The 27,167-nt window shown below is 43.3% G+C and overlaps 1 pseudogene; it reads left to right on the top strand.

Moving 5' to 3' along the window:
• The first annotated feature begins 2,065 nt into the window (after positions 1-2,065).
• On the top strand, positions 2,066-20,348 carry LOC129399768 (V-type proton ATPase subunit E 1-like; annotated as a pseudogene).
• The last annotated feature ends 6,819 nt before the right edge of the window (positions 20,349-27,167 follow it).

Raw genomic sequence — 27,167 nt, forward strand, 5'->3', positions numbered from 1 at the left:
TCTTCTGTCCTTGGGTACAGAGGTTATTTGTAGATGAATATCTTAGTTATTTCCAGATCTTGGCTCTTGTAAATTGTGAAAAAGCTGCATTTCTAATAAAGTTCACCTGCCTAGATGATTCTGAGGGGGCATTTGAGAACACTCAGAATATAGCATCACATTCAGCATATCTATGCCAAGCATTTGAAAGATATGCCTTCCCCTGATGTCCAAATAGATATCCAAAGATATATTTCTCAAGATATCAAAACTAAGCCTTCCCAAGATATGTCACTTTGATATGTGGACTATTGGAGGCTAAAATCAATCCATGCCCTGAAGGCATACAAGAGATCGTCACCACCCTCTTAACTACCTGGAAGAAGGAAAATTTGGAATGTTGTACAGAATTAAGATAGGAAGATTAATAGAACCCACATAGATCACTCCTAATGGGCTTAGGGGATTATATGTGGTGCCCTGCCCGCCTCGGCTCGGGGCTTCTCCTGAAGCCCCCGCCTGGCACCTTTCCGCCGCCGCTGTCGGATCCTGACCAATCCCCACTCCGCTGCTTAGAGGCGTGTCCTCATCTTAGGGGGCGTGGCCTAAAAAGTGGGCGTGGCCTCTTTCCAGAGCACAGGCCGTTAACGCGGCCGCAGTTATTTTTTTTTTTACCATTCCATGCATTGTCCTTTTGTCACAATTGATAGAATTCATTCCTCCGAAGAACTCTGTGATCATCTTAGTTACTATATGTTAATGCTCAACTAACCCACCCTATCCTAACTTCACAAAAACTGTCAATGAACACATCAACTTGCACACAAAAGTCCTTTGTCAAAGGAGCATAGCCCAAAATCTTCAGTTGAGGTTCCTCCCAAGCTAACGAGAGCTCCAGACAGTAAAGCCCATAACAACATGAAGAAACAGAGAAAATCCCCACCACCAGGAGAGAACCAAGAAAACATCTCACTAACCTCAGCAGCGACCTCCCAGAAATACATCCTCCTCTCAGATAAAGAATTCAGAGAGGAAATTGTGAGGATGGTCCACGAACTCAACACAACTATGGAACGAACATCCAATAAATTAAGGGAGGATATGGATGCAGCATTGGAACGCTCCACCAAGATAATCCAGGAAGAAATGAGAGCAGAAATTTCAAAGCTACGAACAGAAGTCACACAACTAAAAGAATCAGTAGATGAAATTAAAAACTCCGTAGGAGCCCTCAGTAGTAGAATGACTACAGCCGAAGACAGAATCAGTGAGCTTGAAGATGAGCTGCACAAAGCATATAGGCAACAACAAATAATGGCAAAAGGGGATTATATGTGGTGTCAGGGATCGAACCCAGGTAAACCACATGCAAAGCAGTGTCCTGCCCTCTGTACTATCTCTCTGGACATGAAGTTAATTTTTCTGAGAAGGAAAAGAGATTCTGGTTTTTATCACATGAAGTCCCATTCCCCCTCTCTTTGAAGTCCTAAGCCAGTCCCTATCTCACTCCATGTCTCAGGATGTCCATGCACTGTCTCATTTGCTTCAGAATCTCCATATATGTATATTCTCCATATGTGTGATCAAATTTTAGATGCTGACTTGATTGCTCAGCTCAGTTAGCCTAAGAAGTGTTCGTACTTCTCTCTCTCCACAATGTTTCATGGAAAAAGAAGGATTTCCCAAAATAACTGTGAGGAAGCTCCTTGAGAGAAGCAAGTCTGTCTACTTTGTGTCCTTGGTGCCTAGAGTTGTTCCTGGCACACAATAGCATCTGGTGAATCAATAAAGAGTGGCTGCCACACAAACACATCCTGGGAGCCAGAGAGATCACACAAGGATTAAGATACTAGCCTAAATATGACCAATGCTGATTCTTTCCTCAGTGATGCAGAGTGATCCGTAAGTACAGAGCCCTGAACTCCACCGGATCCCCAAACAAAAACAAAATAACTCCTGGTGTTTCAGTTACTTCAACGAACTGTTCTCAAACAAATCTTCACAAAATAGATATCAGCATCTGTTTCTTCCTGCCTCCTTGTGACCCAAGAAAACGTTGTGAGATACTCCCACATGGTGAGCCACCATGACCTTCAGGCAAGTGTGGGAAGGCATTCAGGTAAGGATTCAGTTTCAAGGCCACGGACCGTAGGTTTAAAGAAATGAGAACTAGTTGAAGGAACAGAGTTCATTCTTAGGACCTCCAACCAGTCACATGCAAAACCATTGTGGGCTCCCTAGAAAGCCACATCTGAACTCCATCCTTGATGCTCAGTATCACAGACAAGCTGCTGGGGCTTCTGAAAGCTTAGAAATCCTGGAAACAATTGTGCTAGAGCTTGCCCAAATACTTCTAAAATCTCAGCAAAATTCAATTCGGTAGGTAAGATCTGGGCCATGTTTGGTGGGCTTCTATCTGCACCTTCATTTATCTCTCTCTTGTTGTGGGTAGAGAAGAGGGTTGAGCAGCATCCTGCAGTGCTTGGGGGTTATTTCTGACTCTGAGCTCAGGGATTACTCTGGGCAGTGCTTGGGGAACTGCCTGTAAATCTCGTTCAAAATAAATTTTATTGAATACAAATACTTTTCAGGACAGGGAAGATAACTTTTTTTTATTGAATCACCATGTGGAAAATTACAATGCTTTCAGGCTTAAGTCTCAGTTATACACTGCTGAAACAACCATCAGTGCCCATATCCCACCACCAGAAAAAAAAAACAGTATACCTCCCATCCCTCCCCTCTCTCCCTCCCTTCCCCCACCAGCCTGGGTAACTGATAAATTTCACTTTTCTTTCTCTTTACTTTGGTTACATTCAACATTTCAACAAAAAACTCACTATTATTGTAAGGAGTTCCCTGTTATTGTCAGACCTGTGACCTATTGCGGCCGCGTGGTTTTGGAGTTTTGTATTTTAGCAACTAAGTCCAGGTAAATTTCTTCCAGAAATTGGATCATTGCAAGGTTGTATCTCTCATTAGTGGTCCTCATAGTATGGTGGTCGCCAGTCCCTTCCCCCCAGCAAGGAAAAGGCGAGAGAGAGAGAGAGAGAGAGAGAGAGAGAGAGAGAGAGAGAGAGAGAACTTAGGACAGGGAAGATAACTTGAGTTGTTCAATGTATGTTTGGCATGTATGAGATCCTAGGTTTAATCCCTAGTACCACAAGTTATGTCCTACCTCTATACACTGCTGAGTGTGACCCAGATAAGAAAAGATTACCTTTGAGACTAGAGAGATAGTAAAGTGGGTAAGGCACTTGCCTTGCATGCAGGAGATCTAGGTTTGATTCTTGGCATCCATATGACTCCTGAGTGACTCGTGAGTACAGAGCCAGGAGAAATCACCAAGTGTGACCCAAAAACAAATTAAAGAGATATACCTCATGGGAATATTGTTCAGTGGTGGAACATTTGCCTCATATGTGTGAGGTCCTGAGTTTGATCGCTGGCATTTCAGAGAAAAAAAATTAACAAACAGCAATAGTAAAAACCAGATATACTTAAAAGAAAAATAAGAGTCAGGAGATAGTATAGCTGGTAGGGCATTTGCATTGTACACAGCCAAACCGGGTTCGATCCCTGGCATCCCATATAGTCCCCTAAGCACCGTCAGGAGTAATTCCTGAGTGAAGAGCCAGGAGTAACCCCTGAGCATCACCAGGTGTGACCCAAAAAGAAAAGAAAATAAAAAGAAACAGTTCTGTTGCTCTGCTTTTCCTTTTCTCTTAGCCTTGATTTGCCAATCCATACTAAGTTATTTGTGTGTAGTAAAAAACACTGACATTAACCCAAGCACCTGCTAATCTCTCTTTAAGAGATTCATGGAGATCATGCGAGAGCCACATTTTTACAAGAATCTGCCTTGAACTGAATATCAGGATACGTTGAGGTCTGGTCTCAATAAACTTTGTGATCATGCTCACATTGCTTCAGTATCTCTGAGATTCTGTTTCATCATCGAAGAAAAAATTCCGATGTTTGAAGGTGAAAAACGTTGGTAGATTGTAAAGCAATACACAAAAGAAACTCTTGCTTCTTATAGAGTTGCCAAGGAATGTTCTAGATTCTAACTCTATCACATGGCTGGTGCCAAGCTTCCAGTTCCCTCAAATTATGCATCCCACTGACCACAGACACAAACGTGGAAGGCATAAAACTGGAGCATTTCAGGGAGTATTTCAGGGAGCTTAACTTTCTCATTATTTGCAATACCTAAATTTCCACTCTTCCTTGGATCCTTTAGGCCTTCTGTTCCCCTGGCTTAACCCTGATAACTATGCTTAGGAAACCACTTATTAATTCTGGTAATGTTTCCATAGTTAGCCTCTTGTGCAGAAGAAAAATTCAGGCCCAGAGGATGTAGGCTTTTGCTCAATCCATAAAGAACAAAGCATATAGACAACTTTATGCGCTGGTTATACTTCCCTCATGCTCTCTGGGATCTAAAGTTTTGTGACTTTGGACACTTTGTTTTAACATCTCTGAGATTCCATTTCATCATGGACTTGGCTTTTCGGGGTACAGGGGAGACTGAATGGAAGCCTGTCACTAGAACATCCCTATCTGTTTTCAACTCTGCTCTTCACAGCCTGATTTCAGGCATAGTAAGGCACTCCCTTTCTATAATTGCAAGCCCTGGGGCCAAACAAGGTTAAGAATTTGAATGGTTCAACTTAACAAATGACTCAGCAGCACAACTAGTCCAGATTGCAAAGCCAGATATCTTCCCTAGCATAAATGGTATCCAAATTGAAAACTGGGGTCTGGAAAGATAGTCCAGCTGGTAAGGCATGTGTCTTGCACATACCTGAACTGAATTCTATTCTGTTTTTTTTTTCTGCTAGTGATGCACAGGGGTTACTCCTGGCTCATGCACTCAGGAATTACTCCTGGTGGAACTCAGGGAACCATATGAGATGCTGGGAATTGAACCTGGGTTGGCCGAATGCAAGGCAAACGCCCTACCTGCTGTGCTATTGTTCCAGCCCCTGAACTGGATTCTATTCTTGTCACTCCATAGGATCTCCTGAGCCCAAAAGGGGTGATTCTGGAGCACAGAACCGGGAATAAGCCCAGGCCCATCTGGGTGTGGCCCAGAAACAAAAAAAATGCCAAAAAATGAAAAAGTGAAGACAAATAAATGTGTTAAGAGAATGATGATTGGGCCTTACTATGCCTATTCATACAAGTTCTGACCTTTTAAGGTTTTCAGTGGCGGTTATGGTTAGTGTTGGGGCCACATCTGGCGGTGATGAGGGCTTACTCTTGCCTCTGCACTCAGGGATCACTCCTGGCAAGACTGAGGACCATATGGGGTGCAGAGGATCAAAAATGGGTCAGCTACAGTCAAGACAAGCGCCCTACCCATTGTAGTATCACTCCAGCATCACAAGTTCCAATCTGAAGAAGATACTGTCACAGAAGGCCTGGCCATCTTCTGAGGGTGCTGTAATGAGAGATGGCTTTCGTCCCTGTTCCAGGCAATCAGTGTCCTATTTAAGGGCAGAGAAACCACCTTGGGGGAGTTAAGTCTGTTCCGAATTCCCAGTGACTCTCTTTCTAGGCACCCCTTCCAGTTTCCTCTGGTACTGGAGGTGGTATGGGAATTTTTTAATTGATCTGCGCCAAAGGCCCAGAGTTCCTCCAAGCTCACTCAGAGATGGAAGAGAACCAAGCCAGGTTCCCTGGAAGGCAGACTGTGTAGAAGCAAGCAACCTTCATCCCACCAGGAATTAAACACTACCCCCAGAGCCCCATCTCTTCCAAACTCTCCCCACCCAGAATCAGAGATAAGACTGAAATCTGAGGGCTGAAGAGAGAGAGAGTTCGCCAGTCTGAGTGCATGCTTTGCCAGGTTCGATCGTGGGACACTCCATGGGCCTCTTTACACCAGTATGAACGACCCCCAAACACTGAGCCAGGAGTAGCCCCTGACCACTGCCAGGAGTAGTCCCCAAAGAAACCAAAATAGACTAAATGTGAAAATATATTTCTTGGGGGAAAGAGTGCCGGAAGCCATTCACTTGAATTAGTTCATTTCTTTGCAAGTTGCCAACTGGGAAAGCCAAGAGCAGCCCAGAGGCCAGGAAAATTTGAATCGGAGAGGGTGTAAGGCCGAGCCTTGGGTAGCCAGCAAGTTCTCCAAGGCTTTGCTAAGTACCTCCTCCATGTCTGGCTGCAAACTGTGTCTCAGGGGCTGCTGCTGCACCACTGGTCCTCGATGGCTCTATGAGAAGGGGACAAGTCTCCCAAGGAAGATAGGGCACCAGCAAATTCTCAGGCCAATCTGTTTGGGGGTTCCACGTAATTGCAGGACTGCCGGCAATCTTCTTTGCATTCACTTCTTTATTCATTGCTGCAGGAATCAGTCCTTCATTTCATAAATATTTACAAAAAGAAGAGGATTTAGAACACTTTGGTGAAGGTGCAGTGACTTTGTATATCAAGGCCTTGGAAGTCAGCACTATTATTTTGCAGCTGTTTTGCTTTTAAGTAAACAGTATTGTAACCATGTGACCTAAATTCCATGGAATAAAAATGGATGAAAGGCTACTAATGTGCTAGGCACTGGCAGAGCACTGGTGAATGTGGCCGACTTTCTGCCCTTTTGCAGGTAGAGGGTTAATGGTGATGAAGAATGCATGGGCGTCCTTTACATAAGCAGTCAAGGGGTTGGAGAGATAGTACAGCAGACAGGGCATTTGTCTTGCAAGCACCTGTCTGGGGTGGGTCCAGCCAGGAGTGATTACTGAGTGCACAATGCAGAACCAAGAGTAAGCTCCATGCACCATTGGTTGTGGCCCCTAAACTAAAAAAAAACCTATATGATGTCAAAAGAGTCTTCTCCTTACCACAAAGAAACTCCCACAAAGCAAAAATACAGTGTGATCCCCGCACCACATATGATCCCATGAGCCTGCGAGAAGTGATCCCTGAACACAGAGCAGAAGAAGCACAGCAGGGTGTGGTCCAAAAAGTGAACAACAACAAAAAGGCCCCAGATAGGGGTTGGCAGGAGTGAAACTGGGCATATTGGTGGTGGGAAATGTACTTTAGTGAAGGGATGGGTGTTGCAACATCGTATGACTGAAACACAATCTTGAACAACTTTGTAACTGTGTATCTCAAGGTGACTCAACAACAAAAATTGTTTTAAGCATTACAAAAAGACCCCCAGATGTTTTCTAGTTCCAAGTCTGAAAGTCTGAAGCCTAAGTGTTCTGGAGAGATTGTCAATATTCTTCAGACAAATAAGACTCAAAATAACGGGTCCCTAGCACCTCATAAAAAGCGTCCCCCTCCACAGGGCCTCTGACCCCTACAGGAAGACAGTAAAGTGGCTGCCTTCTGGAGGCACCTCATGCAGGCAGATGTTCAGTGAGTCATTGTGTAATCCCACACTCTCAGTTCCTCCCAGTCATTTAAAGTCAGAGTATCTTCTGACTAGTTGCTTCTACTTTCTGCATTCCTGTCTTTTGGAAAAATCTTCTGAGCACTGACAAAGAGCAGAGACTTTTCTGGGAGGTAAAGGTTCAAGGAAAAGTAAGATGTCCTTGGATGGGGGACGAGTTTCTGCTCTAATCACTGAAAGCATTCCCAGTGAAAGGACTGCAGGAACAAAGGACTTGATGCAATGTTGCAAATATCCTTTGTTCAAGGGAGAGGATATGGAAGACTTTTCCCAGACAGTGCCGTTTGAAGCCAAAACCAGAATGAGGGGAAGGAGAAATAGGGCAGGAGATAGGGTGATCCCTGGCGACCCAGAAGGCCTCCAGAGCCCAACCAAGAGCAATTCCTGAATGCAGAACCAGGAGTTAGCCCTGAGCACTGCCAGGTGTAGCTCAAAAACAAAACCAACAAAAAACTTGAATAATGAGCTGATGGTCAGGTCTTGGCTGGCACGGAGGTGAGGAAGTGACAGGTGCTGTATCACAGAGAAGACACTCAAGCAAAAGCCCAGAGATCAGCTGGTAGAGAACTTTTAAATAGCAGCAGGCTAGCCAACAATTGGGTATCAAACACAGGAAGAAAGAAACGGCATCTGTTCTGAGGGACAAGCAAGGACAGGTTAGACAGCCAGGTCCTCTCTTCCCAAGATCAGGATTTTGGTTTCCCACAACTAAAGAATTTGTGGGATCCTATGAACACTACATGGCAGAAGATAACATTAGGTTTGAAGGGCAGCCAAGAAGAGAACTGGGGAGGCAATGGAAAAAGATAGCCTGGGGGTTCAGAGAGGAGGTGATAACAGCTTTGACCACTGTGGCATGGTGAAAATTGCACCCAGAGTCCAAACACATCTTGGAAGTGAAGTCTATAGGGACTTCAGGTAAGGATCATGCCTTGCATGTGGCTGACGAGGGTTCCAGCTCCAGCTCCACATATGGTCCCCTGAGCCATGCCAGGTGCTCCCCAAAACCACCACCAACAACAAAGTATGATCCAGAAATGAAAAAAGACTTCAACTCTCAATACACTCAAAGACTTGGGTTGCTAACAAAGAAATGAGGCTGAGGAGAGAGGGGAAAAAAGCAACCCTTAGGGCTAGAACAATAGCACATTGGGTAAGGCATTTCCCTTGCACACAACAAATCCACGTTCAATCCCCGGCATCCCACACGGTATCCTGAGCACTGCCAGGAGTAATTCTTGAGTGCAGAAGCAGGAGTCCTGAGCATCACCAGGTGTGGCCCCAAATCAAACAAAACAAAAGAAAACAAAAAACCAAAAACAGTGCCACCCATCCTGCTCACAATGTGTTTGATCCAGAGTTAGACTCGGGGGTGGTGGGGAGCTGTTGTAAATCGAAAGCAACAAAGCAGGAGGAAGGAAGCACTGAGGTGTGGTGGCTGGTCGTGGCATGTGTGCCTGTGAAAGAGGGTGAGCGGATCGGCAAGTGAGATACTGCTAGGCACTGGCCAGTGGTCTCGTAATATAACTGTGATCAATGAATACATTCATTTATTTGATGACATCATGGTCCCTGTAGTTCAAGTTCATTTCAAACACCTTTAAGTAGTGCAACTTGAGGTCAGAGGACTCAAGTTCATGAAATGGGGCCTCAGGCTCATTTTTTCTTGTCATTGGTGAATGGCAGAAACGTGATCTCTGTCCTTCTTTCATCCCTGCAATGAGCCTAACTTTCCACACAATGGAGACCTCTCTGGCCCTCTTACCCTTTATACAGATCCCCTGCAACACCCCTGCCATCTGGTGCCCCCTCCCCGCACACACACACACTCCACACCCCCCATTGTGTTCAATGGATTTGGAATCCTCACGTCAATCTTCTGAGCATTTCTTTCAAAAGTGAGCACCTGATCCTTTTAAAACATCTAAGGTGAAAATGAGGAAGGGCTTTGTAAACAAGTATCTCTGTGGTCTGATTCTATCTATAGGTAAGAAATGAAAGGACCACACAGGTGGTGAGATTGGGTTAGAACATTGTATGCCTGAAACAACTTGTTTATAAGCAACTTTATACATCAAGATTTCTAAGTAAAAAGAATTTTTTTAAGAAACGAAGTTCAAGAACCAGGTGACAAGATCTTTATCTGAAAGAAAGTCCTTTTGTAGACAAATTGCCCTGGGCATCCTCCCCCTGTGTGGGGGGGAAGAGGCAGATGAGAATCAAGAGTGGACAGGTCAGAGGATTAAGGTACAAAGGTAGTGTTAAGGAATGATAGAGCCAAATATCCAACCACTGAGTCAACACCCAAATCAAAAGACCCAAACTTTTATCTACAGAAAGGTGCATGTCAAGAGACCAGGCTGAGGGAGGAGATACGGGAAGGAACCAGGGGATATTGGTCGAGGGAAGATGACATGGGTGGTGGGATCAGTGCTGCAATATTGTACGTATAAAACTCAGCTATGAATAACTTTATAAATCATGGTGCTGTAATAAAATTTTAAATAATAAAAAGCTTTTAAATTCTCACATGATGCAAAAAATGTAAATGGTAAAAAAAGTGTTTAAAAAGAGAAAGTATTGGGGCTGGAGCGATAGCACAGCGGGTAGGGCGTTTGCCTTGCACGCGGCCGACCCGGGTTCAATTCCCAGCATCCCATATGGTCCCCTGAGCACCGCCAGGAGTAATTCCTGAGTGCAAAGCCAGGAGTAACCCCTGTGCACTGCCGGGTGTGACCCAAAAAGAAAAAAAAAAGAGAGAAAGTATTTTCACTGGGATGTGTACATCTGAATGAACACGTTATTTATTTTTATTTATTTATTCAAGTCTTTACCAACAAAATGGCATGTCGGATTTCGGAAGGGAGGACGTTGGGAACAACATATCCATCCTGCGGGATTTGGATGTGGCTGTTGAAGAGATGCGAGTAGAAGTCGTAAATAATCCTCTCCATTGCCCTTCTGGAAGGTGTGATAGCTCCATCAGGACGTCGGAGGGCAGTCATCTTGGTCTTGTAGTTGACAAAGGACAGGCTAGTGCTGTGAATACTTTTCCTGGCTTCTGCCGCATCAGCCAACACTGCTGCTCTTCTCTCTTTGAGGTCTTGCTTTATGGCTTCTCTGCACAGCTTTGCGAGATCGTAGGTTAGTTTATGATAGCCTGAGGCTTGTGCCAAACCACATTGGCAAATGAGCTTGAGAGTTTCTGAAGACAGGCGTCTGTTTGTGGCTTTCCCACTCTTAGCATTCCCCGCACAGTCATGGAGGTGCTGAACCAGTTGATCGTATTCCTCGTCTATGTTGTCAACAACGGCATCTTCCCACGTTGCCTCAATAAGTGCCAAAGAGCTCCCAGACAAGGTCAGACCTGAACACCTAAAGAATCTTTTTGACTCCATCGTTCTTCCTGCGCTAACATACACCTCAGAGACCTGGGCCCTACGAAAACAGGATGAGAACACTATTCGGGTATCCCAAAGAGGAATCGAAAGAGCTATGCTTGGAGTATCACATGTCACTCAAGTGAGAGAAAGAATTTGAAGTTCTGACCTCTGTTGAAGATCAAGAATCAGGGACGCGGGTCTCATTTGCCAAGGCGTCAAAAATCAGATGGCCTGGACACATAATGCAATTTAGAGATGACTGCTGGACTAGAGCTGTTACTGACTGGATTCCACGGGACGTCAAAAGACTGCATGGCCACCCACCTACGAGATGGTCAGGCTTCTTTGTCAAAATCCTGAACAAACCGTTTGAGGCTCGTCTGTCCCTGGAGTGAGTAGATACCATTGGGCTACACTAGCACGAGACAGGGACAGATGGAGAAGTTACTGGCATCCACTCGAGCAAACCGAAGATCAACGGGATGACAAGTGATACAAGTGATTTATTTATTTGTGGGTGATGGTTTTGGGACACACCCAGTAGTTATTTCTGGCTCTACAATCAGAAATCACTCCTATCAGGCTAGGGGGACCATATGGGATGTCAGGGATTAAACCTGGGTCGGCTGCATATAAGGCAAGCACCTTACATCCTGTACTATCATCTCCTTACTCCATGAGCACATTGTTTATTTTCCCGGTAGAAGGAAAATAATCAAGATTTCTGAATAAAAGAAATTTATATATTTAATTCACCCTGGTGAAGATGCACTGAGTCTCGGGTGGGGGCGAATCAAAGAGGGTCTTCACAGTACAAAGACCTTTTCTTTGTAGGACTACGCTGCTTCTTTAATAAAGCTCCTGACTGAAATTCATTTTCCTCTGGAGCGTGGAGTAGGTTAGAATTTCAGGGTCTCTGAGATGATTCTATTCAGTTCATCACCATACTGGTCTTCCCCCTGAGTTCCACTTTCAAAGCTTTTCACAATCTCACCTTTTCTCTTCCCCCTTCTCTTCGTCATAAAATTTAGAGCTCTCTGACCAGGCCTGTAGCTTGGAGGATGTGGTGACCTCTCTCTGAGAGAAACTGCTCCATTGCATTCTATTGACTCTGATTGGGCCAATGCAGAACTTAAAGATCAATTTTGCTCTGATAAGTCCCCCAGACCCCCAGCTGCACAGTACTGGCCAGTAGAGATTGCGCAACAGGGTACTTGACCTCTAGACTCCTTGTTCTTTATTACTATAACCCAAAACACACCTTGTATGAGTCTATCCATCAGTTTCTCTATACACGATATATGTTCTTTGTATATTCCTCAGTAGTTCATAGTCATCATTCTCCCTCACAAATATGTATGAGTTCAAAAAAACTAGTAGAATATGTTTAATCTGTTACATAATTCTATCTCTCTCTCTTTTTAACTTCCTCAGCCTGTACTGGTGGACATCCTTTTGGACTTAAGTTGCTTAATTGCCAATAAGTCCTTCTTTTTCATTCAATTGTTTCTGGGATTTTTCTAGAACAGACATAGCGCTAGAAAGATAATGCAGTGGTTAAGAAGGCACTTCTCTTGTAGATAGCCAACCCAGATTCAATTCCTGGCAACCCATATGATCCCACAAGCATTGCCAGGAATGATCCCTGAGGAGAGAGCCAGGAGTAAGCCCTGAGCACAGCAGGATATGACCTCAAGATAAAACTTGGGACATAGGAGTCTGGAGCAATAGCACAGCGGGTAGGGCATTTGCGTTGCACGCGTTCGACCCAGGTTTGATTCTCAGCATCCGATATGGTACCCTGAGCCAGGAGTAATTCCTGAGTGCAGAGCCAGGAGTAACCCCTGTGCATCACCAAGTGTGACCCAAAAAGCAAAAAAAAAAAAACTTGGGACATTGGTGGTGAAAATTATATGCACACTGGTGAAGGGATGGGTGTTGGAACATTGTATGACTGCAACCCAATCATGAACAAAGTTGTAGCTGTGTATCTCAGTGATTCAATAATTAATTAATTAATTAATTAATTAATTAATAATAGATTGAATCAAAACAGAAGACAAAAAATACACACTAAAAGTCTGGCCTCCTGTTCGCATGCTAATTTGAGCTAAAATTTTATTTTAATGGGGAGACTATTATGGGTAGATACCATTATCTACCCATAAGTTTGAAAAGAGAAACAAGAATATAGATGTGTGAACATTATTAGACACAGACCGTGTTAAAATGAGGTCTGGAAGCTAGAAAGAGAGGCCCCCTCCCGCCCACCACTACACACACATTAGCAAACTATAGCACCCAGAAATAACATTGTTTCCATTTTCATGAGCGGAAGGGAGAGATCCTCCAGAGGTAATAGCCTTGAGTGCAGGGAAGTACATATGTCTATCTCCACCAACGTATTTTCCAATCTACCATCTTCGGTTATTCTGAATAAGCTTATTTGTTCCCGGAGTAACTGATTTGCTGAAGCTTGAGGGCAACAGATTAGTAGTAGCAAGTTCTTTCCCTTCCTGTATACATTTGCCAAGGCCATCATAATGAACTTGATCATCTCAGAGACCCTGAAATTCTAACCTACTCCACGCTCCAGAGGAAAATGAATTTCAGTCAGGAGCTTTATTAAAGAAGCAGCGTAGTCCTACAAAGAAAAGGTCTTTGTACTGTGAAGACCCTCTTTGACTCGCCCCCACCTGAGACTCAGTGCCCAGAGCATATTCCTAAGCATTTTTATTAATTGTTAACAGCACAGTTCAACAGGGCCAAGTCAACAGACTCACGATGAAGAGGAGGATAGGAATGACTATGATTCAAGGACGAATATTGTGCCAGAAACTATATTTTCTCTAAGTTTCGCAAAGTTTACAACTATTTATTACCTCTTTAAAGACATAAAAAGAGTGTCAGAGAGGTTATCATGGTACAACCACACTAAGAACCCTGTCTAGTCTGGTCCCAATGGACTAATTTTGAAGAAATTATAATAAGGAAGATATTCTCCAGAAAGGGGTTAGATACACTTTCCTGAGGAGCTGAAAAGACTCTTGGATAGGTCAGCCATTCTTGCAAGTATACAGTACTTTCTCATGCTAGCTGTTGTGCTCCCATTTTGCTAGTAATGGAGTTGCTAGTAAGATGGAGTTCAGATGAACTAGACTCTAGTTGTGCCATCTGTTTGGTTTCAAACTTCTCATTCGAACAAGTTAGGCATCCCCAACCCTTATCCAGGAACCTAGGAAGCCCAAAATATGAGAAATATAGAGGCTTGGATGTGACTCAATGGTAAAGCACTTGCCTTGTGTTAGGGCCCACCTAGCTGGAATGACTGCCAAAATCAGAAGTTGGGGGCCCACTAGGGGGAGAGAAGCAAATAACTGAAAGAGCAGACTCAGGAAAAGGCAGCCAATCTCAAGCTGTCCCTGAAAGAAAGTTCCTAACCGCCCTGAGGCCCACCAAACAGGGAATAGGTAGGTTGACAGTTGGGGATTCGGGATATTAAAGGGGCTTGGGAGATTTAGGGGCACGCTCACTCTCTGGGGAGATGGCCCTGATCGACTGATTGATCAGAATCTGGACTGTGTGCTCGGCACAAAATAAAGCACTGCTTAACTTTTGCATTTGCGTTGCACTCGATCTTTAGACCCTAACGCCTTGAATGTGGGAGCTCTGGATTGAATCCCTAGCACCATGTGATCACATGAGCACTGAACATTGCCAAAATAAAACAAAAATCTGACCAGTCTCATTTCAGGGAGCCTGTGTCTCACGTAATCAGCAAAAGCCCAAACTTCCATTCTTCCTTTCTTTATTTTTCTCTATCATGGGATAAGGACCAGAAAATTCTCCTTAACTAGTAGGATGCAAACCTCCGTTGAAAGAGAGCTGACATTCAGTGGGGTTCTCACAGTGAATTGTAAGTGCCTGTCAAGCAGGATAGCAGCTTCTAATAAGTGTGAAGATAAGGAGATGAACAAATTGGAAGGAAGAGACAATGTGTTGGTGATGTCAAGGACCCCACGGGTGGCTTATGTGAAGCAGGGACAAGAGGACAGTTACTTTCTTCCCATCCGCCTCTGCCATCCAGGACCCAGGGTTACTGGGTTCTCATCTCCCCTCACATAAAATAACTGGAAGAACATAAAATTAATGGCAGTTGTCTCTAAGTGATAGAGATTGCTTGGTGTGCACCTTAATCTATTAATAATGATGACCAGAGGGAGAAATATATGAAATATATGGGTGTTCTCAGTGGAGTTCAATTAAATTTCCCATAGGCTTTCCACACATCCCCTGTGGTTTTTGTTTGTTTGTTTGGGGCCACACCAGGTAATTCTCAAGATTTATTCCTGCTTTAGTGCTCCAGAGATACTCCCAGGAGTGTTTGGGGAACTATGAAGTGCCAGATCTCCACAAGAAAACACGTCCTCCAGGCTGTGGTGCTATCTCTCCAGTCTGTTCTTTACCCTTTATAAAGTCACTGTTATGATTAGAGTGGCTCTGAGGGTCGTTACAATATATTTACATAGGGACCAGAGGGATTTGGCAGGGTTAGATTAGAAAGAATGGCTCAAGAGGGGCTGGAGCGATAGCCCAGCGGGTAGGGCGTTTGCCTTGCATGTGGCTGATCCGGGTTCGATTCCCAGCTTCCCATATGGTCCCCCGAGCACTGCCAGGAGTAATTCCTGAGTACATGAATCAGGAGTAATCCCTTTCCATCGCCGGGTGTGACCCAAAAAAAAAAAAAAAGAATGGCCCTAGAGGAAAATTTCCTGAGAATGGTATAAGAAGGACCTAGAATATGTACCCAGGATACACAAAAGTTAAGCATTTCAAACACCCTGCTCTTTCCACAGAGCCTTTGTCTTAAGCCAAGGGTAGAGTGCTCATCCATCCTTCTAGTAAAGAGAATATAAAAGTCAAGATTTTCCACATTTCCCACTAGTTCTTCCTTAAAGGTTACCTCCTTCAAGTTACTATATTCCCCAGCTTCCCTACAGATTCGCTTCTTTTTTTTTTCTTTTTAGGTCACACCCCGAGTTGCACAGGGGTTGCTCCTGGCTCATGCACTCAAGAATTACTCCTGGGGTGCTCAGGGGACCATATGGGATGCTGGGAATCGAACCTGGGTTGGCCAGGTGCAAGACAAATGCCCTACCCACTGTGGTATCGCTCCAGACCCCACCTTCCCTTCCTTTCCCCAAATGAATTTGGCTCCTTTGTCTCCATCTCCTCCATCTGTGGTCCTTTGCTCTCAATCTTGACTGCCTGAGGACAAGAACCTGAGCTTGCTGACACAATGACTTATAAGACCAGGATGTTTCAAAAAAAAGAATCTAGGCCACATGAGATGACAGGGATTAGGGAAGAAGAAGGGAGGGAGAGAAATATCCTGGGGTTCCACTTTTAATTGGGGCAAAGGGTGGGGTGTCCAGAGATTTATGAGTTTACTCTTTTATTAGTAAATTCAAATCATAAACATTTTAAAGACTTGGGGCTGGAGTGATAGCACAGCGGGTAGGGCGTTTGCCTTGCACGCGGCCGACCCGGGTTCAAATCCCAGCATCCCATATGGTCCCCCGAGCACCGCCAGGAGTAATTCCTGAGTGCATGAGCCAGGAGTGACCTCTGTGCATCTCTGGGTGTGACCCAAAAAAATAAAAAAAAAACATTTTAAAGACTTGATTCAAGAGGTAAAGGAAGGAAAAAGGAAAGCTGTTTGTGCCAACTTGTCCAGTTATCTAAATCAACCAGGATTTTAAAATAAAAGGAGCCTCATGGATGTGTATGTGCATGCACCCCTCTGTGTATCCATGTGTTTGAGCCCATGTTTGTGTGTGCATGTATGTGTAAGCAATTAGCTCTTATCTCTTTGGGTTGACTGGCATTATACCATCTTTGAAATGGATGTCCCTTTGACATGGATGCTCAGCATCAAACGACATGGGGATTTGCATTAGAAAAAATGAAAAGCCAACTCTGGAGACCAGACAGATACTATAGAGGGTAGGGAGCTTGTCTTCCAAGTGGCCGACCTGGTTTCAATCCTCAACATCCCATGTGCTTCCCCAAGCACCACCAGGAGTAATTCCTGATTGCAGAGCCCTCACCGGGTATGACCCCAAAACAAAACCAAAAAAAAATGGAAAAAAGAAAAGCCAACTCTGGGAGCTCATAATATAGGATATATGTGTAGGTGTGTATGTACATGCTTATGTCTATGTGTATATATAATACTGTACAATAAAATTGGGCTGGAGGGGGGCTAGAAAGATAGCACAGCGGGTAGGGCGTTTGCCTTGCACGCGGCCGACCCGGGTTCAAATCCCAGCATCCCATATGGTCCCCTGAGCACTGCCAGGGGTAATTCCTGAGTGCAGAGCCAGGAGTAACCCCTGTGCATCGCCAGGTGTGACCCAAAAAGCAAAAAAATAAATAAAAAATAAATAAAATTGGGCTGGAGAGATAGCACAGCAGGTAGGGAGTTTGCCTTGCACGTAGCCGCCCCCCCTTAGAGAGCCCGGCAAGCTACCAAGAGTATCTCGCCCAAATAGCAGAGCCTGGCAAGCTACCTGTAGCATATTCTATATGCCAAAAACAGTAACAACAAGTCTCACAATAGAGAGGTTACTGGTGCCCGCTTGAGTAAATCCATGAACAACAGGAAGAGAGAGAAAGAGAGAGAGTGCTACAATAAAATTAGTATGCTATATAATGATATGATATAATGACAGCGAATCCACAAAGAAAAAAGGATGTCCTGCCATGAGGAGTTTGATGTTGGTGGGAGCAATGGGGAATGAGGGAGATAGCAGCCTCAGTGGAGGGCTTTTGCCTACTTGCTGGACTCGCCTTAGTTTCCTGAGGAAGTGCTTGGGGACTTAAAAACTGGTAAAATCTGTCATGAGCTCATGCATGTCAGGGACACTATCATTCCACCAGCCCTACTAGGTCTCTGTCAGGCTCCACTGGATGGTGTTTGGGCCTTGATTCCTCCCATCCAGTTTTTGTGGAGCTGAGGCCTCTGGCTAGAGACAGGGATTTCTCTTTGCAGTAAAAAGAAAGTTGGGCCTGACCTCCACCAAGGTTTCTCCAGGTTTGTTGTCTACAATCACACAAAAGAACTTCAGAAAGGCGGAGATGTTGGAAAAAAAAACAGTTTTATTTAGGGTATATGAAAGTGGAGTGAGAAGAGAGATAAAAGGATGGATATATAAAGTAAAGTGAAAGGACGGGTGACCCATCCCATGTTGGGATGGGAGTGATTCTAAAATGGAATATATGCTTCTCGGTCTTACAAAGCTGATTTTCTAGGGGTTTCCCCAAACTGCCCTAGCTTGGAACTTTTTTATGTAGATGAATCTGTTGCTAGGGTGTTGTCAAGGAAAAGGGATTTTGGACCTTTGGTGGTGTTCTTTCAAATTCTTATTTTAGAACATTTGATTCCTGCTGAAGCTTCTCCTTTCCTGGGGGATTGAAGCCTTCTCTGGACTGGGCTGGTGTTGGCCTCATTTAGTCTTACCAGGCTTCAGGTCCTGCAGCCCTAGAGATGGTTGACCTTCAAGCGTTGGGGCTGCTTTTGGTCTGGTGACAGAATAACGAACTCTAAATCATATCTTGGTTTTATTACTTCCTGAATGAAACTCATTGCCAGGGTTTGAGTTATCTGCCTCCTTCAAGATGATCTAGCATCGGGCTGGAGCTAGATAGATAGCTATCTGTCTCCTTCAAGATGACCTGGCATCAGGCTGGAGCAATAGCACAGCGGGTAGGGCGGGTTCGATTCCCAGCATCCCAAATTGTCCCCTGAGCACCGTCAGGGATAATTCCTGAGTGCAGAGCCAGGAGTAACCCCTGTGCATCGCCAGCTGTGACCCAAAAGGGAAAAAAAAGAGAGATCCTAAAACTAAACTCACACATACAAGACATCTAACTCATGATGAAGTATTCAAGTGCATAAAATAAAGAAACCCCTTCAGTATATGGTACTGGAAAAAATGGAGAGAGGAAAAAGAGAAAATTACCATAACTACACACCACACAGAATATTAATTCCGAATAAAATAAAGACATAAATATCATACCCCAAAATTAAAATATATAGAATAGAACATAGATGAGACACTTCAATAGCTCAACATCAGAGATCATTGAAAATCTAACTCCAAGAGCAAGGAAAACAAAATCAGGAATAAAAAAATAGAAGCCCACATAATTAAAAGCCTCTCACACAGCTAAGGAAGCAACCATAAAAACACAAAGGCAGTCTGGTGTTTGGGAGAAGATATCTGTACATCATATATGTAACAAGGGGTTAGTACACAAAATATATAGAAAACTCACACAGCTCCACACACACACAAAGAAACCAATTTAAAAAATGGCAAAATACATGCATAGACACTTCTCCAGAGAAAACATAGACATGGCCCACGGATACACAAGGAGAAAATTCTCAGCATTATATATTGGAGAAATGTACATCAACACCACAATGAAATATCGCCTCATATTCATAAAAATACCTATGTAAAAAAAAGATTGGAAACAAAAGTTGGTGAGAGTGTGGGGGAAAAAAGAACTCTGGTACACTTTTAGTGAGATTGTAAATTTGTACAGTATCTACCGAAAACAGTTAGGAGATAATTCCTTTTTTAAAAAATTAATGGAAGCAACTTATTTCCCTCTCCCATTTCTACCAGTCCCTCAAATCAAAACTCAAACAAGTAGTCCATTCACTTAGCATCTCTTTCACTGTCCTCAGCAATGCTGACGTGCAAAAGGAGATTAACATAGGATGGCTTCCACTGAAAACCCAAATGCATGTGAGTTCAGGGCCAGAGAGATGATGGTACAGGGGGTAGGATGCTTACTTTTCACGTAGCTGACCCAGGTTCAATCCTTGGCATCCCATATGGGTCCCCTGAACACCGCCAGGAATGATTCTTCAGCACGGCTAGGTGTGACCCAAAAACAAATCTAATAAAAAAAAAGAATACAACCTTCAATGTTAAGAAGGGATATCTGGTACAAACCCAAAGACTAAAGGTGATAGAAAACTATGAAAAGAAAGTAGAACAAATTGAGCAGAAGAAAATTGAGATGTCCAATATGACGAACTAAACAAGGTTCAAAGTACTCAGAGTAAGAAATAGACTTATTCAGACCTACCAGCTGAAAAAAAATTTCAAGACTCAGCAAGTTGGTAAAAGATACAACCAGGTGCCACCTGGTGCTGGATAGACTGGTACTCAAGGATTTCTACCAGTTATTGCAACTCCAAATGACTATACATTGCAGGAAACAGGATTTTTCTCTGTTGCTGCTCTGCAGAAAGTAATCACTATGTACAAAACTGCAACCAAAAAGATGCTGATGTTCAGCCTGCCTGCGAATAGCTGGTGGAGTTGAGATGTATATTGGATATTGGGAAATAAAATTTCTAATACCTAAAAAGTCAACTGAATCTCATAGCCTTACTTGCAGTGATGCCAGAGGCATTGGGCTGGGGGAACTTCCTTTGGTGCAAATGCCAACAGGAAGTTTTTTGGGGGGTGGGATTCATCCACTGCTGACTGATAGGGAAGTTTCTATTGTTTAGGACAAAAACATGATTATATGTGTAGATTCTTCTTTCCTGTTTGGATACCCTGTACTAAATAGTAGATACATTTTACTGCTAATGTCCTTGGCCTCATTGTTAACAATGGGAGGAAATTTCACTCAGTATTGCAAGGAAAGTTGCCTCTAGCTAATGTAAAAGCAGTCTAAAAGCAGTAGCACAACTTTCAATGATTCTCCATCATGAAGGTGAGGCTATTGGATAGTGGTTTCATGAACATCACCAAGACTTCTGCTCTTATTCTGATTCCTCTTCTCCAATCTAGTGATAGATACATATAGTTTTTTTCTGTCATTCAGTCTTCCCTTTGGACTTTAGATGCATGTGGGGAGATGCAGTCTATCCTGTAGTATTTTAGCTTTACTGTTACCTCTTGAGCCTAGACCCATCTAAATGTGGCTTACTGCTGCCAGAGAGATAGTACACTTGCCTTGAACATGGCCAGGCCAGGTTTGATCGTATGTAGTCCCCCAAGAATCACATACAGCCAGGAGTAACCCCGTGAGCATCACCAGGTGTGGCCCCAAAACAAAAATTAGTTAGTGTGACTTGTTAGCTAACCCATGAAGATTCTTTATTTATTACAGTAAAAGATTTGTGTAGGTAAAAATCAATAAAAATGAAATGGAAATTCTGTTCAATATAATCCAGAAATATAACTCCTGGGGCTGGAGAGATAGCACAGCGGGTAGTGCGTTTGCCTTGCACGCGGCCGACCCGGGTTCAAATCCCAGCATCCCATATGGTCCCCTGAGCACGGCCAGGGGTAATTCCTGAGTGCAGAGCCAGGAGTAACCCCTGTGCATCGCCAGGTGTGACCCAAAAAGCCAAAAAAAAAAACCAGAAATATAACTCCTAAGCATTTATCAGAAGGATATGAAAACACAAATTGAAAGGATATTTGAACCCCTTTGTACATAGAAGTACGTTGCACTATACCCAAAACATGGAATCTACCAAACTATAACATATGAATGAATAAAGAAGCTGTGCTGTATATACCCAATGAAATACTACTCTGTCATTAAAAAAGATGAAACTACCTTTGGAGACAAAAAGGATGAAATTTGAGGTAATTTTGATAAGTGAGAGAATTTTTGGATGGTTTCATGTATATGTATGATATTAATTATGAAAACAAACCAAAACAAAAATAACCCCTAGAGTCAGTAAGAACTATGGTGGTAGGGGCATGAAAGGTAAAGTCAGGAAGGAGTCTCCTTGACAGTCAATTTCAGAGAGCCTTAAAACCAAGAAATGTTTGCAGAGACCAGCTCAACCTGGAGGCCAGACCCGAGGGAGGAGTCCTAAGACACTTTGGGCTTGAATAATACTGAATGACCAGACTCTAACATTGAACCATCTGCTGAGATTAGCTGAGCAACACCAGCAATGAGCCTGGGCCTCCTGAAAAGTTTGGGGGAAGGCCCACCAAAACTATGGTCAAGAAAGATCTCCAAGCGGGCCCACTAGGGATGGGAGATACGGGCTAAAAATAGACTATAGACTGAACATGATGCCTACTTAATACCTCTGTAGCAAACCAGAACACCCAAAAAGAGAGAGCGAGAAAATGGGAATGCCCTGCCACAGAGGCAGGGAGGGGTGAAGGGGACAGGGTGAGGGTGGTGGGAGGGATGCTGGGACCATTGGTAGTGGAAAATGGGCACTGGTGGAGGGATGGGTACTCGATCATTGTATGACTGAAACGTAAGCAGGAAAACCTGTAAGTCTGTAACTTTGTCTCATGGTGATTCACTAAGAAAAAAAATTAAAAAGAAAAAAGAAAGGCTGCCAGAGTTGGAGGTCCTTCTTGATAACTCCCTATTCGAAGAAGAAAAAAATAATAATAAAGTAAGCTTAGCGAAGCAAGCCTGTGCATTCCATTTTAGGATTTCCCAACCCTCTGTTCTGGGTATATAATTTCTCTTTTGTTTTATAACTCCATATATAACAAGTAGGCCTCAGGTGCCATTTGACGGCCGTTAATCAGTGAGACTGATGGTACTTTCATGGCACCACGCAAGAGCTCATACAGACTTGAAAAAATGATTGCCTCAATCCCAGGTGGCCACACTTTTGAGCGGCCGCTCTGCTGCTGATAGACCATGATGCGGAGGCCAGCTAGACTACTTTTGGTCCCAGCAACTGCTTGCAGCCATGTCTGTAGACTGTGAACTAAGCCCTTGCCCCATGCTGCCCCAGGAAAAAAAATGATGCAATTTCTAACATAAATCTCCCTGGACTTAAAAAGCACATGAAAATGTGCTCTGCATAACTAATCATCAGAGAGATGTAGATCAAAACAACCATGAGATACCACCTCACACCACAGAGACTAGCACACATCCAAAAGTACAAAAGCAACTACTGTTAGAGAGGATGTGGGGAGAAAGGGACCCTTCTACACTGCTGGTGGGAATGCCGACTAGTTCAGCCCTTTTGGAAAACAATATGGACGATCCTCAAAAAACTAGAGGTTGAGCTCCCATTTGACCCAGCAATACCACTTCTGGGAATATATCCCAGAGGAGCAAAAAAGTATAGTCGAAATGACATCTGCACTTATATGTTCATTGCAGCACTGTTTACAATAGTCAGAATCTGGAAAAAACCCGAGTGCCTGAGAACAGATGACTGGTTGAAGAAACTTTGTTACATCTATACAATGGAATACTATGCAGCTGTTAGAAAAATGAGGTCATGAAGTTTGCATATAAGTGGATCAGCATGGAAAGTATCATGCTAAGTGAAATGAGTCAGAAAGAGAGACAGACATAGAAAGATTGCACTCATCTGTGGAATATAGAATAATAGACCAGGAGTCTAACACCCAAGAATAGTAGAAATAAGTACTAGGAGGTTGACTTCATGGCTTGGAGGCTGATCTCTCATTCTGGGCAACTGAGAGAAGGGAACACCAAGTATAATGCGGTCAGAGGCCATGCGGGAGAAGGGGGATGCAGGCTGAATATGGACTAGAGACTGAACAAAATGGCCACTCAACACCTTTATTGCAAACCACAACACCTAATCAGAGAGAGAGAACGAAAGGGCAGTTTGGGATGGGGGGAGACGGGACTGGGGAGGGTGGGAGGGACGCTGGGTTTACTGTTGATGGAGAATGGGCACAGGTGAAGGGATGGGTTCTCGAACTTCAGATGGGGGAAACATGAGCACAAAAATGTATAAATCTGTAACTGTACCCTCACGGTGATTCACTAATTAAAAATAAAAAATAAAAAAATATCTCCCTGGACTTATTTACTAAAATATAGAAATCCTAAACCGCTACTTCATATCTCATCATTCTCAGCAATGGAAAACTAATTATCCTAATTATCAAATGCTTCCTTGTCAGTAGGGCTGATATTTTTTGGAGGGGGGGGAACTCCAACAACAATAGTGAGTTTTGTGTTGAAATATGGATTGTAATCAAGGTAAAGAGAAAATTAAGTGAAATTTATCAGCTACGCAGGCGGGGGTGGGGGTGGGGGGGTGGGAGGTATACTGGGGGTTTTGGTGGTAGAATATGGGCACTGGTGAAGGGATGGGTGTTTGAGCATTGTATAACTAAGACATAAGCCTGAGAACTTTGTATCTTTCCACATGGTGATTCAATAAAAAAAAAAATAATTAAAAAAAAGAGCTCATGCAGACTTTACGGGTCCTGACCTCCAGGGACACTCACCCTACCAATAGAGGGCACTAAACTTTGGTGATGGGCATGTAAATTATTACACTCCTATAATGGCATAAACCACTGAAACTCTATAATATAGCAAACCAATGATAAGTCAATGAAAAATCAAACTGGAAGAACAAAAGGGTATTTTCAAAATGCCACAAGAAATTATCCTTCTAGCAAAGAAAACTATTTAAGGCAGGGCAAGCATCCAATTACAAACCATCTGGTCTTGATCATGTGTGGCCTCATCCTCTTTGCATGGGTGTCCCCTTCTCTCTCCATGAAGTCCTAGGCCTCTATCCCATTCCATAGTTCAGGATATTAATTCCCTCCTGTGGCCCATTTAGAATGTACATGCATCTAGATTCTCTACGTGATGTAATAATGACATGAAGCAAAACTCCTGAAATTTCATAATATTGTAAACCAATGAAAAAGAAATTCAATGAACCCTGGACTGAACCTTTGACAAACACTAAAATACTACTAATTGAAAGGACCATAATTCACAGTACATGTGGATTATAGGCAGTTAAAGTGGTTAATAAAAAAATTAATGCCTATTAAAAAAAAGGTTATCCCGGAGCATTAATCCTCCCAATTAAAATGACTTGGATAGCTGAAGTAATTTAAAAGAGGAGTTATTTATGTAGTGATTATGTGTTTATTGCTTGACTTTGCCTATTCATTACCAGATCAAAGGAACATCTACTAACTTACTCTCTGAGATACATTCGTGAGGTTACTCTTTTATTTGTTTGTTTTTGGGCCACACCCAGCTGTGCTCAGGACTTACTCCTGGCTCTGTACTTTAAGATCACTCCTGGAAGGCTGGAGGACCATTTGGGTTGCCAGGGATCAAACACAGGTCTGCCACATGCAAGACAAGCTCCTTACCCGCTGAACTATCGCTTCAGCCTTAGAGACTCTTTTACTTGAAAGTAACATTTCTTTTTTGAAAACAATTTAATGCACTTTTTGTTTCTTTGGCGGGGCATACACTGTGGTGCTTGGGGATTGCTTGCAGAAGTGCTCAGTGAACCATGAAGTACTGGGACTCAACACCAGGTCTCCTGCGAATAAAGCATGTTCTCTAGCCTTTAAGCAATCTTCCAGTTCACTCAAGAGCATTTTCAAGTGCACTTACTCCAGCATCTTTATTTTACATGTGCGATTTAGCACATTTGATAGAGTTCTTCAAGGAGTGAGTTAATATCAGACACATGTCTGATTAATCATAATTATGTTTTACCATGGAGATATATAACAGTCTTTCCCAATTTGTTCTATTTAGAATCAAATGTGGAGTGAGAAAACATAAAATCAGATATTTTACTGGAGGATGACACTAATGATGACAATTGACTGCCTTTTTTCCCCAAAGAGAGTTAAAAAAATCTATCCACTACAACTTTTAAATTAAGGCTGGTGGTGATTCCGCAAGACACAAATGAATGGAACATTGATAAATAAAGAGTACATCATATGCATGACTGGAAAAGAAAGAAATGGAAATTATTTTTGAATCTTGCAAATAAAGCCATTTATTTTTTTTGCTTTTTTGGGGGGGATCACATCTGTCGATGCACAGGGTTACTCCTGGCTCTGCACTCAGGAACCACTCCTGGCACTGCTCAGGAGACCATATGGGATGCTGGGAATCGAACCTGGGTTGGCTGCGTGCAAGGCAAACGCCCTACCCGCTGTGCTATCTCTCCAGCCCCATAAAGCCATTTTCTTATTTCATTTTTTTCTCAGCAGATGGCACCAAGCAGGTCTATGGATGGAGAAGGAAATCACATATATGTGGCTTTGTTTGGGTGGGAGCGATAGTGCAGCAGGTAGGACGTTTCCCTTTCATGCGACCGACCAGGTTTGATTCCTCTGCCCCTCTCAGGGAGCCTGACAAGCTACCGAGAGTATCGTGCTCGAGTGGCAGAGCCTGGCAAGCTACCCATGGCATATTCGATATGCCAAAATCAGTAACAAGTCTCACAATGGAGACATTACTGGTGCCCGCTCCAGGAAATCAATGAGCAACGGGATGACAGTGATGCAGTGATATAGTGGCTTTGTTTGTTCTCCTGGGACTCAGAAGGAAATGTGCTTAAGCTTGTCCTTTTTCTTTATCTTTTTTGTTTTTTTTCTTTTTGAGTCACACCCAGCATAGCACAGGGGTTACTCCTGCCTCATGCACTCAGGAATTACTCCTACTGGTGCTCGGGAGACCATATAGGATGCTAGGAATCGAACACGGGCCGGCCACGTGCAAGGCAAATGCCCTACTGGCTGTGCTATCGCTTCAGCCCCTCTTTTTTGTTTTTTGCTTTTGGGGCAAACCAGGAGGTTCCCTGTGCTAAGGGATCATTCCTGACAGTGCTCTGGGGACCTTATGGGGTGCCAGGGATCAAACTCTGGTCGGACTTATGCAAGGCAAGGACCCTACCCTCTGTACTATTTCTCTCTGCCCCCAAGGCTTATTCCTTCTGTTTTTGAGTCTTTTTTGAGACCTATTCTGTGACCTTAATCTAGAACCTTGGTCTTATCAACATAATCAGGAGGGACTCCCACCTGCTCACAACAATCTACTTTTTTCTCAGTCCCCTGTCTTTAATAAAGATCTGCCACTCTACATTTAGGCTCTCAGATTTCTAAATAGGGTATGAGTTAAACTTCTTACCATCATCAGAGGGGTCTTCACCTACTGATAACTCAGAAATTGAGAACAATTTCATAACATCATGTATTTTTAAAGTACTCTAGTTGCTTTATTGGAGAAATTTATTGTTACCACTCTCATTCAGGCCAATATGGGCAGACATATAATTTGATATCTCTGCACTATTAAGGGCAGTCCAGAATCCGATTTCTTATTTAATTCAGAGTTTCTCCACCTCTGCACTATTGTTATTTTGGGCTGGATAGCTGTTTGGATGAGGTTTAAGGGAGAGTCTTTCTGTCTAATATAGAATGCTATACAAAAATCCCTATTCTTTACTCTCTAGATGTCAGATATCTAAAAACCAACCCTTCCCCATCTACCCATATAACAATTAAAACTGTCCTCATTATTTAGAATGTTAT

This window comes from Sorex araneus, chromosome X (assembly GCF_027595985.1).
Source record: "Sorex araneus isolate mSorAra2 chromosome X, mSorAra2.pri, whole genome shotgun sequence".
NCBI classification, from domain to species: Eukaryota; Metazoa; Chordata; class Mammalia; order Eulipotyphla; family Soricidae; genus Sorex; species Sorex araneus.